The sequence below is a fragment of the Macaca thibetana genome, chromosome 4 (genome assembly GCF_024542745.1).
Source record: "Macaca thibetana thibetana isolate TM-01 chromosome 4, ASM2454274v1, whole genome shotgun sequence".
NCBI lineage: Eukaryota > Metazoa > Chordata > Mammalia > Primates > Cercopithecidae > Macaca > Macaca thibetana.
Window position 1 is genome coordinate 5897940 of NC_065581.1, and position 20316 is coordinate 5918255.

The window sequence follows — 20316 nt, forward strand, 5'->3', positions numbered from 1 at the left end:
ACCCTCTCCTTCTTGTGGGCACCAAGACTCCAAGGGCAGGCTGACCAGGAAGCCCCAGGATAGAAAGTTGGAAAGTGCCTGTGGGTGCGGCAGGTTCTGAGGCTCAATTCAAAAGGAAGTGGCCTCAGCCAGGGGAGAAGCACAGAAGCACCACAGGTAGAAGTGGGAATGGGCCGTTTACTGGTCAGAAATCTGCCTCTGTGTCCGCCTTCACTTCCTGCTGACTGTGTAACCTTGGGCAAATCACTTAACCTCTCTAAGCTTTAGTCTTATTGGTAAAGTGAGACGTTCTGAGTGGGTGGCTGGCCCACAGCAAAAGCATAACTAACGTGAGTCATTATTATGAGTAAGAAACAAGTCAGTGGAGACACTGAGGCCTGCATACAAAAGTCCAACAAATCACAAGGCAACAGGGAGAATGGGCTCAGCACAGAGAGGCCAAGAGTCCTGGGCCAGCACCACTGGGAGGAGGAGGAGCCCCCTCTTTCTTGTTCTCCATGCCCTGGCCTTCTGCTGTGGTACTTGCCTTTCTTCAGGTTCTTACCTTCTTGCTGGGACCTCAGTGGTCTCTTGGCCTCCTGTGACCATCCTCACTCAGATTCATTTTCTTCAGTGCTGCCAGGCAATATTTCCTACAATGCAAACCTGAACAACTTGCCATTCTGCTGAAAACTCTTGAACGAGGGTTTTAGCAAGAGCTAGCCCAGACCCTCTGGCATGGCTCATAAGCCTTCCGTAACTTGGCAGGTGCTTCCATCTTTTGACTCACTTGTAGGCATGGCACACGGGAGAGTCCTGCAAGCCAGAGAAAGGTCAACTTCATGTTGGTGAGAGGCTGGGGGAGGTAGAGCATTAAGAGAAATACCTAATGTAAATGATGAATTGATGGGTGCAGCAAACCAACATGGCACATGTGTACCTATGTAACAAACCTGCACATTGTGCACAAGTACCCTAGGACTTAAAGTATGTATAAAAAAGTTGTCATGCAAGAAAAAAAAAAAAGGCCAACTTTGTAGCTCGCCAGCTGATAAGATACCTGCTTGGGGTCAGAGAAACCGCACTTACCTAAGCACTTATTTTTTAGCCATTCTCACCCTTCATTGAACATTAGAATCACTTGGGGGTGTTTATAAAATACTCCAATGCCCAGGCCACACCCCAGACCAATTATGTCAGAGTCTCTGGAGTGGGATGTGCCCGTCAGTATTTTTAAGCTTCTCTGGTCATCCCGAGGTGCTGTTAAGCTGGGGATCACAGCTATACGTTCATTTTTATCTTTCAAAGGAAAGAGTCTTATCACTTGTTTGAAGTCCAAAGACATCAGCCTCATATCTGAATATCAACCACCTGCTAGTTATTGCTGACTTTGGGAGAAACATTGATCAATTTCAGAAAGAGGATGTCGGGGAAGTAAAAGTGCATGACCAATTCAGGAAGTGGGAGATCAGCCCAGTCTCCTGCAAAGCCCGTGGTTTTACAGAAACCCTCCTGAATGTCAGCGAGCATAAGCCCTCGTGGCATGGGCAGCTCTCGGTGAGCAGCCTGGCCTTGGTCCAGCTCAGCACAGAAGGACCAGCACAGGGAGGGAGGAAGTGACTCAGGGCTGCCCTCTCCCCGACAACAGGACAGGACTGTAACCTTTTGTGAAAGGACAGGTAAAAATAGCTGCAGCACTTTAGGAAGAACTCAGAATTTTTAGATTCTGAACCATCTGATTATATAACTGAGGGTAAGTGATCTGGGAAAGGGCAGGAAACTATTATTTATTGTCTTTTAGTGTCCTGGGCTTGGTGCTGTATGTAGGTCCCACTTAATCTTCACAATGACTCTGTGAGGTTATTGTTTTCCTCTCCTTTTTCTGTAAATGAGGAACCTGCAGGCACTGAGGGGGAGAGGATAAACTTGAAATCACTCAGCTTGCAAATGACGGAGATGGGACTAACCCTGGTGCTGTCGTGTCCCACACCCCATTCGCTGGCTTGACTCTGGCTCAACCCCAACCATGACACATATGGGGTGGCCATGAACTTCTCCAGGAGCTAGGGCTGCCTGGCTGTATCCTGTATCCTAGTGTTCTTGCAAAGCTTCAGTGAGAGACAAAAGCAGGGCCGGGTGCAGGAATGTCTTAGCTGATCTGAATGGCTTGTATTCTGTTGGCCCCACAAGTTCGCTGAAAGCCGCGGGATGATCTATCCCACCAGGGGTCCAGGAATTTTCATCTGGCAATGCTACTTATTATGGTAGATCTGTGAGGGGGTGAGCAGAACCTAGAAAACAACTTGGAAGACTTTACAGGCACTCAGATAGTGAACTTTATATACCTTTCACGAAAAGGAACCCGGGATCCTTGGAAAAGTAGCCATTTCCAGGTCTGGGGCAGGAAATGCATAAATTGAGAAAGAAAGAAAAGAAGCAGTCAAAGATTAGATTCCCGGGGTCATGCTGAAAGGACACACGCATCAACTTGAAATGATACTCACTGGCTAGAGATGGATGATTTGGATAAAAAAGAATAATGGCTGAAATGGATTGAAAATGTCAAGCATATAAAAATTCAAGAGTTTATAATAATACACCATACCACCCGCTCACAAAAACCACAACACGCAACTCACTGGTTACCTACCTTTGGGAGTTGCTTGGGCGCCAACTCATTATTCTGAAGACTGATAAATAGAGGAAAGGAATAAAACATCTATCCTGTTTTTCCTGTATTCATTTTTTTTTTTTTCAGAGAAACCAAGTAGCTGATGTAAGAAAAGTTTTTATTTATAGAAAAATCACAATTGGCCAGGTGCGGTGGCTCATGCCTGTAATCCCAGCGCTTTGGGAGGCTGAGGTGGGTGGATCTCCTCTAAGGTCATGAGTTCGAGAACAGCCTGACCAATATGGAGAAACACCATCTCTACTAAAAATACAAAATTAGCCAGGTGTGGTGGTGCATGCCTATAATCCCAGCTACTCGGGAGGCAGAGGCAGGAGAATTACTTGAACCTGGGAGGCAGAGGTTGTGGTGAGTCCAGATAGTGCCATTGCACTCCAGCCTGGGCAACAAGAGCAAAACTCCATCTAAAAAAAAAAAAAAATCACGATCGATAATAGAGGAGGAATGTTAGAATTAAAAAATTACCAGTTTGCAACTCTGTTGAAATAATGGTATCAGGCATGATCATCAATAGCTATTAAAACCATGAAGTGAAGGTTGAGTGAGGCCTTGCTAATAGATGGGTATCCATGAACCTACTGATCAACCTTAGCCTACTGGAAGTGGAACAGGCAGGCATGATGTATCCCAGATGTCACAGAATACACAACACTAGCACGATCTAGATGGAATCTGAAGCTAATCAAGTCACCAGATCTGAGTATAACCCACAGGAAATGCAGAGAGTAGAGAAATGTGTTAAATGCTAGTGAGTCCTCTCCCCTCATGGTGTAGAGGAATGAGGTAGCTAGGCTGAAGGCACATGCCTCAGCCCCATTCTGTGACAATCCTATACAGGCCCTGGGACATTTACAAGACAAGCCAGTAAAGAACCAGCTAAACTTTAGTCATCGTTCACTATAATTCAATGTGAGAAAGACGATCAAGTTAGCGTGTAAGACAGGCAGGACCTATCGGAGGATGAGACATCTAAGTTAGTTCTCTTGTTTGAGGGCCCTAAATAATATTTTTAAAATAATAAAGAAGCACATACTGTCATCTATTTCAAATGTTTAGGTTTGAAACCTTTCACATACACTCACACAATGACCATCTCGTGATGCCATTTGGAAATCATGTCCTTCATGAATTGCATCACCCCACGACCTTGGCCCATGCTCCATTATGGACTGCTGGGCACACTGCAGATTTCCCAGCTGGAGAAATAATAAAGCCAATCCCTGCCTCTTATTCTGTTTCTTTTCTATCCCATCCCAGAGGATAGCTATAGAGATAATGAGGGCACAGAGAAGTAATGATTCTCTTGCAGCAGTAATTGCCCCCAGATTTGCTCACCTATCTGCACCCATTTTCTCTGCCTTCCCACCCAGGACCTCAGATTTCTTATCAATGCTCTTATCAAAGCCATCCTACCACTTCATACTAAATGACACCTCCTCTAACAAACCCAGAAACATTCTTCCAGAAGTCCTTTTGCTACATCACTAATTTTTCTTCTTTTCGGGATCATTCACATTAGCATAAAACATGTTATTATCTCTCTCATTAAAAATACCTTTCCAAATACCTGTAGAGTATACTATGTTCACTATTTAGGTGATGGATTCACTAGAATTCCAAACCCCAGCATTATGCAATATAGCCATGTAACAGACTTGCACATGGAACCCCTGAATCTTTAATAAAATAAAATATGATAAAAAATAAAGTCAAAATAATAAAATAGATTCCAACTGCATAAGGATTTAGAGAAGAAGAACAAGATGATTTTCAAACACAAGCATTTGTGGAGATTGAAATTTTTAAAAATAATTTTGTACAATATTACCATGTACAGAATAAAACTTTCATAATTAGTAGCTAACAATAAAGAAAGCGAATTTAATATATTTTTAAAAATACATTTTCCTTAAAAAAGAATAAAACTTTCAAAGTTAGTAGCTAACAATAAAGAAAGCTAATTTATGTTTTAAAAAATATATTTTCCTTAAGAAAAACTAGAGCAGAGATCAATGAACTAGAAAATAGAAAAATAATACAAAAAATCAACAAAATCAAAAGTTGGTTATTTGAAAATATCAACATAATTGACAAACCTTTGGCTAGATGAATTAGGAAAAAAAGACCACTTAAATTTCTATAATTAGAAATGAAAGTGGACACAGCAGCTGCATATCCTGGGGCTCCTGACCTGTCTGCTTTTGCAGCCTAGCCCAAGTCGGTCAGCACTGCAGGACCTCAGAAGCCATGTTGAAGCCCTGTAGTGAAGCCAGGGCTTCACTATGACCCAGCAGCTGCACGCAGCCATGGCTGACACATTCTTGGAGCACATGTGCTGCCTGGACACTGACTCGCCACCCATCACAGCCTGGAGCACTGGCATCATTTGTACTATGGGCCCAGCTTCCCCATTGTTAGAGATGCTGAAGAAAACAATTAAGTCTGGAATGAATGTGGTTCATCTGAACTCTCACGGAACTCATGAGTACCATACAGAGACCATCAAGAATGTGGAAAGCTTTGCTTCTGACTCCATCCTCTACCAGCCCATTGCTGTGGCTCTGGACACTAAAGGACCTGAGATCCCATCTGGGCCCATCAAGGGCAGCGGCACGGCAGAGGTGGAACTGAAGAAGGGAGCCACTCTCAAGCTCACGCTGGATAACACCTACATGGAAAAGTGTAAGAGAACATCCTGTGGCTGGACTACAAGAACATCTGCAAGGTGGCGGAAGTGGGCAGCAAGATCTACATGGGTGATGGGCTAATTTCTCTCTAGGTGAGCAGAAGGATGCTGACTTTCTGGTGACAGAGGCGGAAAATGGCGGCTTCTTGGGCAGCAAGAAGGGTGCGATTGCTGTGACATGGAATCCCCAGACAGCTCGCCAGACCCACCTGTACCATGGCTTCTTCCCTGTGCTGTGTAAGGACCCCGTCCAGGAGCCCTGGGCTGAGGATGTGGACCTCTGAGTGAACTTGGCCATCAATGTTGGTAAGGCCTGAGGCTTCTTCAAGAAGGAAGATGTGGTCATTGTGCTGACCTGGTGACACCCTGGCTCTGGCTTCACCAACAGCACGCATGTTGTTCTTGTGCTGTGATGGACCCCAGAGCCCTTCCTCCAGCACCTGTCCCACCCCCTTCCCCCAACCCATCCATTTAGGCCAGCAATGCTTATAGAGCTCACTTGGCTGTAGTGTGGCACTGGTGCGCTGGGACACCAGGGAAGAAGATTTACGCCCCGCTGAAACATAGCTGTTTTTAGAGACTGCTGTGGTGGGACAGCCCAGAGTTTGGTTGCCAATCATGTGGCCCCACCCAAGCAAGGGAAGGAGGAGGAATGCAGAACAGAGGTCCCCAGAGTGTATGGCAAGAGGGTGACAGCTTCCTTTCCTGTGTGTACTCTGTTCAGTTCCTTTAGAAAATGGATGCCCAGAGGACTCCCAAGCCTGGCCTGGGGTCAGGAAACAGTCAGCGAGAGTTAGGGACCTTAGGCCATGGGGCAGTAGCTCAGTAGTTCCAGTTTAAGCAGACTCTGGCCCTGCCCTTACTTGCTTCCCCAACCGCCTGGGCCTTCCTCACTGGCACTTGTCCCCACCATCCACTCAGCTGTCCTGCAGCAAACACTCCACCCTCCACCTTCCATGTCCCCCTACTACTGCAGCTGCCTCTGGGCCTGTGGCTATAGAGCCTACCTTTATGTCAATAAACAACAGCTGAAGATAAAGAAAGACAGTGAGGGCATTAACTACTGACTTACTGAAGTAAAAAGATTGTAAGAGAGTACTAGGAGCAATTGTACACCAACAAATTGGATACACTACATGAAATGGACAAATTCCTAGAAACACAAAACCTACCAAGACTAAACCATGAAGACATGGAAAATCTGAATAGACTTATGACTAGTAGGGAGATTGAATCAATAATTGGAAATCTCCAGACAGCCAGGGGTGGTGGTGAATACCTGTAGTCCCAGCTAGTTGGGAGGCTGAGGCCGGAGGATCACTTGAGCCTAGGAGTCTGAGGTCAGCCTTGGCAACATAGTGAGACTGTATCTCTAAAAAAAAAAAAAAAAAACTACAGCCAAAAAAGTCCCAGATTTGATGGTGTCACAAGTGAATTCATCCAGTGTTCAGACCAGAGACCTAGGAGGGAGTCTGGACCCTCCCCACCCCCATGCTCACTCTATCCTACAGTCACAGGCCACCATTTCTCACCAGATCCACTCTAGCTTCCCCTACCCCTCTCTTGCCTATTTTCTGCAGCCACAAAGATTTTTTAAAAATTCAAAAATCTGACTCTCTCTTTTCTATATTTAAAACTCTTCAATGTTTCCCTTTTCTTTCTGGATAATGATGGAAATCTTTTGTGGAGTCCTAATTAGGGAAAAGGAGTCAGGATGGCAAGACTGAGGAAAAGAAAAAAAGGAAAAGCAGATTGGGCTGGGCATGGTGACTCATGCCTCTAAAGCCAGTACTTTGGGAGGCCAAGGCGGGTGGATCACCTGAGGTCAGGAGTTCGAGACCAGCCTGGCCAACATGGTGAAACCCTGTCTCTACTAAAAATACAAAGAAAAAAAAAAATTAGCTGGGCGTGGTGGCGTGCGCCTGTAATCCCAGGTACTTGGGAGGCTGAAGCAGAAAAATCGCTTGAACCCAGGAGGCAGAAGTACCAGTGAGCCGAGATTGCGCCATTGTACATCAAAAAAGAAAGAAAGAAAAAGAAAAGAAAGAAAGAAAGAAAGAAAGAAAGAAAGAAAGAAAGAAAGAAAGAAAGAAAGAAAGAAAGAAAGAGTAAAAGCAGATAAGTTGTGTGTGACTTTCTTCATGGTCCAGGACACATAGCCTTCCTGTGCAAATAACTCACTATCTTCCTACACCCAGTTATTGTCAGACCCTTGGCTGGTAGAAGAATGCAAGCGAGCTCACTGCCACCTTTGGCACTATCAGTACCGTACAAAGCCCTCTTCAGCACACAGCATAAGCACTATTCTCTAAAGTCCCCAGCAAGCCTGTGTCTCTTTACAGTCAGCTCCTCTCTTACTCACTGGTCATTGTTCCCTTACAGCATATTTTCATACTTTCTCTAATAAATCTGCCTTTCTTTACCTACAACTGTCTTGGTAAATTCTTCTCACCTCCACACCACTGGTCTCAGATAGTGACATCTTTGACATGGTTCTCTGTTTTCAGGACCTTTGCATGAGCTGCTGACTCCTAGCTGGCTCCCTGTCATCCTTCACAGGGAGGGAAATAGCTTAGGGCTGTTTTCCTTAGGGAGCTTTTCTGAACTTCCAGAGCAGTTCTAGGCCCCCTGCTACATACTCTCCTGAAGCACTTTTATTTCAGTGTATTTATGTACATTGGTGCTATTATTTAAAGTCTGACTGACCTCTTAGATTCTAAGCCCCATTAGTATAGGAACCATGCATGCTTTTCTAATCACGGAATTTCTAGCACTAACATAGCACATGACATAGTGGAGACTCAATAAATACCTAATGAATAAAAGAGGGAAAAAGGAAATAAGGAAGGCAGGTGGGAAGAAAAAAGCTAATAGCCTCAGCCAAGCTCAGTGACTACGGTAAATTCTGTGGGACATGGAAATATTCTGTTATACCAAAACTTCTTTATGTACTTAACTACTGTGCTGAATCTACATTGACCAGTGTCTGCTGTATGTGATCTGCACACACAGCATGGGTATAATTTTCAGTCACAGCTTTTTTTTGTTTTTTTAAAAAAAATGGAAACATTAAATTTAGAAGTTAGGTCTATCCACACAATGTCTAACAAACTTACTAATCAAAATATTTACAAATGCAGCTTCCAACTGCTGAAATTAGATAATTTAATATTTCCTAGTTTAGGCAGAACACTCAAGAACACAGGAAAAGACTGAAAGTCTAAGAAAAATGGAGTGAAGTTTTTTGGAATTTATGTTGTTCATTTCATCCAACAAAAGTCGTGAAACAGTTACACATGGAGTAGTACTGGGGGAATGTCATGACACCCAAGCTGCAGATCCAATGGGACTCTATTTTCAGAAGAGCTTCCATTTTAAAATTCAGTCTTCCCACAAAAGAGGAGTGGAATATAGCCTCTGTGTGGGCAGAAGGCATGCTGCAGACACGTCTGGAGGAGGAACATTCAGACACAAGATTGCTGCAAGGGCCCCTGAGCAGAGAGGTGCCCTGGTCTGTGATCACCACCTTCACCCTCCACTTCTGCCTTTGAATCTTGACTCAAACAAAGCTGCAACAGCATTAGCTGGCTCACAATTACATTTCTCGTTTTAAAAGATGTTTTTACTTTAAAACATCTCTACTTAGGGGCTGGGTGCGGTGGCTCATGCCTGTAATCCCAGAACTTTGGGAGGCCGAGGTGGGCAGATCACGAGGTCAGGAGATTGAGACCATCCTGCCTAACACGGTGAAACCCCGTCTCTACTAAAAATAGAAAAAATTAGCCGGGCGTGGTGGCGGGCGCCTGTAGTCCCAGCTACTTCGGAGGCTGAGGCAGGAGAATGGCGTGAACCCAGGAGGCAGAGCTTGCAGTGAGCCGAGATCGCGCCACTGCACTCCAGCCTGGGCAGCAGAGCGAGACTCCGTCTCAAAACAGCAACAACAACAACAACAAAAAAAATTATATTCTGCTCATATGTAGAAATCCAAGTTTCAAATATTTCATTTAATCTGGGCCTACTTGGTAGAGAACACTGGATCAAAGTTGTATTCCTTTTCTATTGCTGCCATAACAAATTACTATCAACTTAGTGGCTTCAGCAACACCAATGTATCCTCTTACAGTTCTCTAAATGAGAAGACCAATATGGGTTTCTTTGACTAAAGCCAACATGTCAGTAGGCTATGTTTCTTTCTGGAGGGTCTAGGGGGAAAATCCATTTCCTGCTGATTTGGGTTGTTGACAGAACTCAGTTCCTTGCTGGTTGTGAAGGGCCATTCCCAGCTTCTAAAGGCCCCTGCATTCCTTGGCTTGTGGCCTCTCCCTCCATCTTCAAAGCCTGCCATGGTGGGTTGAGTCCTTCTCATACTGTGAATCTCTCTTCTTTTTTTCCCCCTCTCATCTTTTTACTTGCAGCTGGGAAAGGTTTTCCACTTTTAAGGACTTGTGTGATTATATTAAGTCCACCTGGATAATTCAGAGACACTCTTTATCTCAAAATATTTAACCTTAATCACATCTGGGAAGTCCCTTTACCATGGAAGGTATCATATTCTGGGAGATAGAAAGTAAACCAACAGGGTTTCAGCCTGACCAACAGGGTGAAATGCTGTCTTTACTAAAAATACAAAAATTAGCTGGGCGTGATGGTGTGTGCCTGTAATCCCAGCTACTCAGGAGGCTGAGGCAGGAGAATTGCTTGAACCCGGAAGGTGGAGGTTGCAGTGAGCCAAGATCGCGCCACTGCACTCCAGCCTGTGAGTCAGTGACGGAGCGAGACTCCGTGTCAAAAAAAAAAAAAAAAAAAAAAAAAAGAGAAAAAAATAAAGAGACATATTTGTAGGTCCAAAAATATTCATTAATTGAGGTTGGGGGTGGTGGTGGTGGTGGTAGAGATTTTCTTTAGAACTTTGAGTGAGCTTCTCTGTGAATCAAAAAGATATTCTTATAAAGTCTCTAGCCTTATGCTTCTGAAAACTTAAGAGCTTCAATGATTGCCATTTCTTGGAGATTTCCTTTATATTTTAGTAAACCCTCAAAGAACATTATTGCCCTTCCGCACTGAGTTTTACGCAGTCTCAATGTCATTATTTTATTCCTTGCACTCCCTTTTTTTCTTAGAGTCATCAACTATAATGTAAATTGCTTTTCCTTGTTGTATATCCCTTCTTCTGAACCTTTTGGAGATGGTTCAGATTATAAATTTTTCCTATTTTTTCAGAGTGGGGAAAAAAATCTCCAGGAGAGGAGAAAGAGTTTTCTCACTTGCCTTCTATTTCATTTCCCTAGGCTTTCAAATTTATACACACAGTCCTTGTATTCTGATTTTTCCACACAGACATTTTCTAACAGAGATGTTTGTGCAATTTCTTTGCATCTTCACTTCATGTTATGAATATAGCCAAATTCAAAAAATATATACCCAACCAGAAAAAAATGCTTGATCTTGTATCACTGGATTCTTGCATAAAACTGGCCATTAAGAAACTAAAACAACTGGACTTTAGAACAACTGAATTAACAAATACATTGATAGTCTGATCAATTTTTTGGTTGGATAAGATCCAAACATTTTAAGATCTGACATTGAAGAAAGAAAAAGAATATATCACGCATTTTTCAATCTAGTTAATTAACAGCTCCTAAATTTAGTGTCCTATTTCTGGTTATGTGTTAAATTTACCCATGGCGTTGTCCTTTACATTTGAGAAAAATTTAATGAAGTCTTTCTATGGAGAAGTGTTAAAAGTATAATGCCAAGTGAAAAAGAGATTATAAAATAACACATACAATGCAATTTATTAATATATGTTTTACAATATACATTTTCTATAGTACATAAAATAAAAATATAAAACAGATATACATATATACACACATAAATGATATTAAATCCAGTTGACAAACAGTGCAATCTTTCACCTTACCTCCAATCCTGAGTCTATTAAAATAAAAAGCTGTATTTTAGAAAGAATAAATTTACAGCATTCTAGGAAAACATGAAATGAAACCACCATTAAAAGAGCAGAAAATTCAAGACATTCCTGGAAAGAAGATAGAAAATGAATGGGAGGAGATTGATAACAGGTGTGAACAGGAAACTACATTCCAACACACCCATAAGTGAAAGGTCAATTGAGGAAATTCCAAACTTAGAGAGAATAAATGGAACAAGAAGAGAAGGGGCCATGGAGCAATGCTTCTAGTGAGTAATAAAGAGCTGCATCAGGTCAGAGAGGACAGTCCAGAAACCATCTCTCTCCTGTCTCCTGGTTTATACACACAACACAGTGTTTGATTCCAGGTTAAAAGTGGAGAACTACACTCTGAAGCAAGCAAACTTCCTTCCCTGCAAAGGCGTCCTGGTGTAGGGGCCTAGAATAGAAAAGCAGAGCTTGAGATAACTCCAGACTGTTACAACAATCAGGGAGAGAAAAATGAAAACACAGCTCTGTCCAAGAAGGAAATACATGAAAGGACTAAGGTGGGAGGATCTTTTGAGGCAGGAAGTTCAAGACCAGCCTAGATGATATAGCAAAACCCTACCTCAAAAACGAGACAAAACAAAACAACAACAGGGCTTCACCACCAACCCACTGAACTATCGCCATGGTTTGCCACATAGTTGACTAATATCCATGTTGCCATGAGAAGTGTGATGCCAGTTTTTTGTCCCTTTTCATTGTAGTTAACTGGCTTTCTTCCTTTCTTCTCTCTGGAGATGTCACTCAGCAGGCTCTTTCAATCTGACAATTGGTGCTTTACTTCAGCTTAGGAAATTTTATTTTATTTCTACAACTACTGCCCCTATTTTCTCTGTTCTCTCCTTCTGGAGTTTCCATGAATGAAAATCTTTCAATTTTCAATGTCTTTCAACTTTCCTATCATATTTTTCTTTTAATTGATTTTTTTTTCTCTTCCTTCTGGATCCTTGCAAGGGTGAGCTCTTAATTTGGTCACTGTTATGGACTGGATGTTTGTGATCCCCCAAATGTATATGTTGAAATTCTGACCTGTAAGGTGATGGTCTTAGGAGGTGGGTTCTTTGCAAGGTGATTAGGTCATGAGGGTGGAGCTCTCATGAAAATGATTAGTGCCCTTATGAAAGGGACCCCAGATATCTCTCTCACTTCTTCCCCTTCTGCCATGTGAGGACACAACAAGAACATTGTATTAGAACTAGAAAAGTGAGCCTTCACCAGAACCTGACTACATTGGCCACCCAGGCTGTGGTATATTTGTCACAGCAGCCCATACAGACTAAGACTGACACCTTTGTGAGCAAATGCATCTCAATGCTGCCAGGACCTTCTTAGAAAATGTGTAGAATGTGTCTCAGAATTGTCCACCCAAGGAAGAGAATAGGAGAATATTTACTCACCAGCTTTCCATCACTTTCAAATATAGGTAAGCATTTTAGATGTAACTCAGGGTGAAAAATCCATTTATGTGCTTTGCAAGTTGAAATTCCATAGTCAGTTGATACATAAATATTTATTATTACAAAATACTGTATTATTAATTATTCTTATGGAAACTCTTAATTTTGCATACTAAAACAATTATTAAAGAGCTTTCCAATTAACCAAGCTGATGTATCTGGAAAGTGTAAGTGTTTCTTAATGGATACTTGCTGCAAATATCCCCCAATCGGCTGTTTGAGATTAAAGGAGACTGAAGAGGCATGACAGCTACATGCAATGCCTGATACTATGTTGGATCCTGGCTCAGGGAAAAAAGATCTATGAGAGACATTATTGGGACACTTTGCAAAGTTGGTTTCTCTCTTGTGTTGAGTCTCTTAACCTGAGATTGTTGGCTGTTTCTTTGCGGAGACCTCCAAGGTAACTGTGATCCCTAATTAGAGACTCGCTAATCGTGCAAAGGTTTATCACAGAGGAAAAACTAAGGCTAAATTACTGCCCACAGGAGAGGAGTTTGGAACTACAGGATGATAGTAATGCTTGACACTAATAAATCACTCTGGAAAAGAAGTTTATAAAAACTAGCAGCTCTTAAAAATCAACATGCTATTTATAGAAAAGAATAGGAAAGACAGAACTGTGGAACAAAGACTTTTTTGCCTCCTTTGAGCCATTTGAATCATCACACTCACCGTATTACTAACTTACACTACTTGCAGCATTCATCCTTTGGTGGCAGAGGGCCAAAAACATTCTTAGAAAGTAGTTAGGAAGAGAGAGGAGTCATCACTTCCTCGGCTTAGGTTCAGAGTTCCGCTGAAAACCACTGTCTCTAGCACTCAATCTGTACTCTTCACCTGACTCCCAGGGAGAAGGTTCTACAGAGGAGAAGCTGGAGCATAGAACAAGGCCCTTAAACTCACCATGCATTCTGAAATATCCTCGATAGTAGCATGCATGCTTACTAATTTTTTCACAGTGGACATAGGAATATTAGTATTGTTTGCCCATTCATTTATATATTAATTAATTCATTTATTCATTCACATGCTTTGATTCATGGTTTCAGAGATCAGTTGTTGAGTTTCTTGAATATACAAAAATCTGGGCTAGCTGCTGTAGATATAGACACATACACGAGACATGGCTTCTGCCTATAAGAAGAAACAGGCAGGCCGGGCGCGGTGGCTCAAGCCTGTAATCCCAGCACTTTGGGAGGCCGAGACGGGCGGATCACGAGGCCAGGAGATCGAGACCATCCTGGCTAACACGGTGAAACCCCGTCTGTACTAAAAAATACAAAAAACTAGCCGGGCGAGGTGGCGGGCGCCTGTAGTCCCAACTACTCGGGAGGCTGAGGCAGGAGAATGGCGTGAACCCGGGAGGCGGAGCTTGCAGTGAGCTGAGATCCAGCCACCGCACTCCAGCCTGGGCGACAGAGCCAGACTCCGTCTCAAAAAAAAAAAAAAAAAAAAAAAAAGAAGAAACAGGCAGTAGCCAACTGTCTGAATTCATTCATTCAGCAAATATTTATTGAGTGTCTACTCTAGATCAGGCAATATTCTAGGAGCTTATATCATAGTTGGGGCAGAAAGTTATTAATTAAACAAATTTAAAAGGTTGTTCCACTTTATGATTAGTGCTGTGAAGGAAATGAACAAAGTGATGTATGTACCTGCTATGTGTGAGCCATGTAATTGCTGTTATTTGACCAAGTGAAGCTTAAAAGATATTATCTAGTAGAGACATGTAGCAAGATATTAAAGTCAATCTTGGCCGGGCTCAGTGGCTCATGCCTGTAATCCTAGCACTTTGGGAGGCCCAGGCAGGAGGACTGCTTGAGCACAGCAGTTTGAGAACAGCCCAGGCAACATAGCAAGAACTCATCTCTATAAAAAATTCAAAAATCAGCCAAGCATGGTGGTACATACCTGTAGTCCCAGCTACTCAGGAGGCTGAGGTGGGAGGATCACTTGAGCCTGGGAGTTCGAGGCTGCAATGAGCCGTGTTGTGTCACTGCATCCTAGCCGGGGTGACAGAGGGGGACCCTGTCAAAATAAATTAATGAATAAATAAAGGAAATCTTCAAAACCTATTTAATCCACTATGGTTGAGTTATTAAGCAAAATTACCAAATACATCATTGGTCTATGACATCGTTTCTCAGCCTTGGCACTACTGACATTTTGGGACAGACAATTATTTGTGGCGGGGGCTGTCCTGTGCATTGTAGGATGTGCAATGGCATGCCTGGCCTCTACTCAGGGATGCCAGTGGCACCCCCTTCTCAGATGTAACAAGTAAAACTGTCTCTAGGCATTACCAAATGTCTCTTGGGGAACACAGTTACCTGTAGTTAAGAAACACTCGTGTATGGGGAAAAACGTTCTGAACGCCAACTAGGGACCCTAGAAATATATATTCCGTCCTCAATGTTCTCGCCCAAGAGTCTCAGAGGGCTTCTTTTCCTCCTTGTCCTTATGTTTTCTGTCTAACCTTAGCCCTGCATCAGATACTTCATTTTCCTTCTCCCCTCAGCTTCCTCGGGGAGAAAGGGCAGGAAAAGCAGCTTCAGGGAAGCTTCTTTCCAATTGGAGCAAGTCAACCCCAAAGACAGGAGAAGTGGGGACCTGAGTGGTGTTGCCATCACAGGCAAAGTTTGCCTCTTGATTCATTTTGCTGAGGATCCACACACCCCCGGTCACACTCCACACAGAGCCCTGCGGCGACATTTACTCGTGCAGTCATGGGTTCACGTGCCCCATCGCAGGCCATGAAGAATGTGGTTTGTATCAGCTTACTTTCTGCTCTTCTGGATGGTTGAGGGCAGCCACGTAGGATCCTCTGGAGGTGCCCAGCACTTGCTTCTTGTTCCTATATTGAGGCCTGCTTACTGTTAAGAGCAAAAGAGACCAAGATGTTGGCCAAGCATGGTTGCTCACACCTGCAATTCCAGCACTTTGGGAGGCTGAGGGGGGCAGATCACCTGAGGCTGGGAGTTTGAGACCAACCTGACCAACATGGAGAAACCCTTTCTCTACTAAAAATACAAAATTAGCTGGGCATAGTGGCGCATGCCTGTAATCCCAGCTACTTGGAAGGCTGAGGCAGGAGAATCGCTGGAACCTGGGAGGTGGAGGTTGCGGCGAGCTGAGATCGTGCCACTGCACTCCAGCCTGGGCCACAGAGCAAGACTCTGTCTTCAAAGAAAAGAGACCAAGATGTGAGCTGAGTGGTGGAGATAAAATCTGGATGTGGAACTGTAGTGATGCAAATGCAGAGGGGAACAAGGGAGAGGCTGGAGGTGACCACTCAGGACTTTTAGGGACAGAAAACTGCACAGAAGACTGTCTGCCCAAGGCCTAGGGCCCAGCTTTGCCCAGGGCATCGAAACTTAGAGTATGAAACAATGTTATAAAGTGATTTTTTTTTAAGTTGTGCAAGTGTCAAATGGTGTAAATGAAACAAAATCAATGTGATTTTGTGATAGTGCCTGTTTGCTGGGAGGGTTTCCGGGAGAAGGTGGCTATCACTTTACAATGAAAGGTCAGAGAAGGTATCTCTGAAGAGGTGGTATTGATGTTGAAACAAAATGACAGGAAGGAGCCTTCCATGCAAAGATTCTGGGGAGAGGCAGAGGAAATAATGAGTTCAAAGGCGTGAAGCCTGAATGAGTGTGGGGCATGCAAGGCAGAGAAACAGCAGATAAACAGTGGGGTAAGAGAAAAAGGCAGGCCTTGGATCAAGTAGGGAGAGACACATTACAGAAAGAGCAAATGAGATCCTTACCCTGATGGGCTCGCTCAGCTCTTTGCGGTCCCTCTCAGTAGCGGACCCCCACCTGTCCTTGAGAGTCTTCACTGTTTTGTAATGTTGCACCTACTCAGAAACCACCGTCTGTATCTGTGGTCACTTGGAGTCCACCAGCGTGGTGCTGACCTTCTTCTCTTCATGTGGACAGCTGTGTTATAAAAAGACCCAAGGGAGAGGGACAAAACAGAAAAAGGCTACTTTGGGGTATATATGAGCTTTGGAATGACCCATCCCCCTGCCAGGAGGTGAGGAGGGAAGAGTTCACAGTTGGCGCGTCCCTTGAGCAAGAGAAGATGACTCACTCCTGCTGGTGTGCAAGGTTTCGGCAGTGGCGGTTGTTTTGTAGTAGCTCTGAACTTGCCAAGAAAAACGCATTATTTGAAACAAGCCATTCATTTTGAGAAAGGCTATTGTGTAATAATTTATTTTCTTTACCCCTTCATCCATAACCATGCAGAGGCCATGGTCATCAAAATAATAGGTCTTTTTTAAATTTTTACTTAGAAGGTTCCAGTTTTTCTCCTGTGGCCATGAATAAGGGAAAATGTAGCAAAGGGAATGCTGACTGGTTTATTATGCAAGTCTGTAGGTGGGATGACTATAAAATAATGAACATTATTTTCATAAACTACGTGAAAACCAGTCTCTTATATCAAGCTTACATAATTACAGCTATGTCATTCTTTATGTTTCCATGTCAATGTTCTCTGTTTCAGATGCCCATCCAAGAGGACAGGAATTGGACTCACTTTGGATAGCCTTGTACAATGCAACCCAGCACCCAGCAACATCCTAAAGAGCCTGTTGACTGCTCTGGACCAAGTGGAGCAGAGCCCTTCCTCCCTTCACTGGAAGGTGGTGGGCAAGAAGCATCGGTGCTTCTGGTATTTGGCTCAGTGAGACCCAGGTATTGCAGATCTGCCATCAAAAATATTTGAAAAGCCATATGTGCCACTATTATCCTTCTGCTCCTTTTAAAACCTAACAGGCAGGCCCAACTTGGAGACTTCCAAGAATGAAACACCACCCTCAGAAAACGTGCTAATTGATAGAAGAGTCTGGTTCTACTACATGATGCATTCCACACCTCCTGGGCTTCCCTCTCTAGCTCTTTAGCCTAGTCTCTCTCAAGCTATGATAAGAAAGGCACTGATTATTTCAAAATGGTGCAAATCACCTGCTGTTTAAAAAACAAGTTAAATTCCTCAAACATGAAAAACATAAAGTTGTCAAAGACACTGGAATGAAATTTCTGAAGAACCAGCCTTTTCCCACTGTGTCTCTCCACGAAAAGGAAAAGCTAGGCAAGCTTGTTGAAATGATCAGCTTCCTGTGTTCAGCCTGGGTATAGGGTAGCAGGAAACTGCACCCTAATTCTGCACGGACTTTTGTTACTGCCCAAGCACACGGCTCTTGCATGAATAAGTCCTTCTTGAGTACTGGTTACTGACCCTCCTCCACACTTGGTTTGCAGAGGGTATTTCCAGAGTTAGAAGGTCTTCCAGAATTTCAGAAAAACAGCACCAGATACTCAAAAAACCATGGTTTTTCTAAAATAATTAATGGGTTGTCTGTCAGTCAACATTTGGACAAGCTGAGTCTAAGGCTGGCCCTGTAGCTCAGGGGTTGGGTTTCTGCAGTGCCTGTTCTCTAGTTCCTTTTTGTATTGTTCATCTTTTTAAATAAACTTTGGGCACAGGTTCAGCTAGTGAGAGGCAGGATAACGGAATGGTTAAACACATGGCCTCTGAAGCCAGGCTATCATATTGGGACCTGACTGTCACACCATCTCTGTGACTTAACTTCTCTAGGACTGAGCGTGCTCACCTGTAAAATGGATCACAATAGGGCCAACATCACGGAGACGTTGATGAGCTAAATTAGCTAAGTGAAAAGCAGTTAGAACAGCGCCTGACCCGTCATGTGTCCAATGTGTTAGCTCTTCTTAATAGGGGTGCTCTACTACAATTACTGAAAAGGGCTTTATTGTGGCAGCTCATATGAAGAATTTAGAGGTCTATACCTATGGTGGATTCCCAGTCTTTTGGCTGACTCCTGGGATACGTCATGGAAGATGAATGTGGGAGCATCTGAATTCCTCTTTCTCTAATCACTCAGGTTGGCTACTTCATTTTTGAGTAGCCCCTTCAAACACATACATTTTTTCCGCCATTATGTCTGTTATTGTTCCTGGTGATGAGGAGTGTGTTTTAGGCTCAGCTGCATGGTTGCCCTATCTATTAATATATCTTTTCTCCATTGCCAGGGCAGGAAGCCTGAAAACTACGCTTCCCAGACTCCTTTGCCTACTGATTCCTGTTAGCTTCTGCCAATGGGAGGCTCTGGCAGGAGATTGGAAGGTGGGAGGAAAGTTGAAGCAAGGTTTCTCCCTTCAGCTTCTGGGGGTGTCTCCAGCTATGCAAAGGGCAGCATAGTGTCATAATGGTCCTGTTGTGGTTTTCATTTTCCCATTTACTTGTGTTTGAGTAACATTACTTCTTCTTTATGACTCTTCTCCTGTTTGTATACTTACTGCTATTTTCCTAAACCATTTCTTGATTGACAGGAATCATTGTTTAAAGACTTTAGATGCTCAAATAATTTTGCTATTTGCTATACAAAATGACTTAAATCTCTAAACTCCTTGTTTTAAAAAATCTTAAAGGTTGGGTACAGTGTGGCTCACTCCTGTAATCCCAGCCCTTTGGGAGGCTGAGGCAGGAGGATCACTTGAGACCAGGAGTTCAAGACCTGCCTGGGCAACATAGGCAGACCCCTGTCTCTACAAAAAAAATTTAAAAATGAGCTAAATGTGGTGGTGCACATCTGTAGTCCCAGCTACTTGGGAAGCTGAGGTGGGAGAATCACTTAAACCCAGGAGATGGAGGTTGTAGTGAGCTGAGATCATGCCACTGCACTGCAGCCTGGGTGACAGAGCAAGACTCTATCTCGAAAAACGACGACAACAACAACAACAAACTTACAAACAAAACCTATCAAAACTCACGCGAACACACATGGACAAGCGAACAAACATTACAGATTAAAATGAAAGAATATGCCAGACACACTTTATTAGTTATCTGTTGCTGTATAACAAATTATCCTTAGACAGTGGCTTAAACAGCAATGATTTATTATTTCTCATGGTTTCCTGGGTAAATAATTTCAGAACAGCTTGGCTGGATGGTCTTGGCTCAGGGTCTCCATGAAATTACAGTTAGATATCAGCTGGGGCTGCAACTGTTCAAAGTTTTGACTGGGGTTGGAGGATCTAGTTTTCAAAATGGCTCACTCATGAGGCTGGGAAGTCAGTGCCGGCTGTCAGCAGGAGGTCTCAGTTCCTTTCTACGTGGGCTTCTCCACAAGGCTGCTTAAGTGCCTCATGGCATGGCTGCTGGCTTCCCCCAAAGAAAGTAATCAGAGGGACTAAGGAGGAAACTGCAATACCTTTTATGACTTATCCTTGGAAGTCAAATGTCATTACATTATTCATAGTCAATTGGATACACAAAGCCAGCCCTGATTCATTGTGCAAACTGACTACACACAGGCACATATACCAGGAGTCAAGTTCACTGGAGGCCCTTTTGGAGGCTGGATCCCATGTGCATAGTCACTGTGTGTGCATTAGGTGATAAGCGCATAGTCTGAGTGAAGATGAGACATGGAAAACTCTCCTCTTCAAACAAGGGGTCAGGAAAATTATAGATTTCAATAGTTCCT

The 20316-nt window shown here is 43.3% G+C and overlaps 1 pseudogene; it reads left to right on the forward strand.

The window, feature by feature from the left end:
- The first annotated feature begins 4909 nt into the window (after positions 1 to 4909).
- LOC126952278 (pyruvate kinase PKM-like) lies at positions 4910 to 5767 on the forward strand (annotated as a pseudogene).
- The last annotated feature ends 14549 nt before the right edge of the window (positions 5768 to 20316 follow it).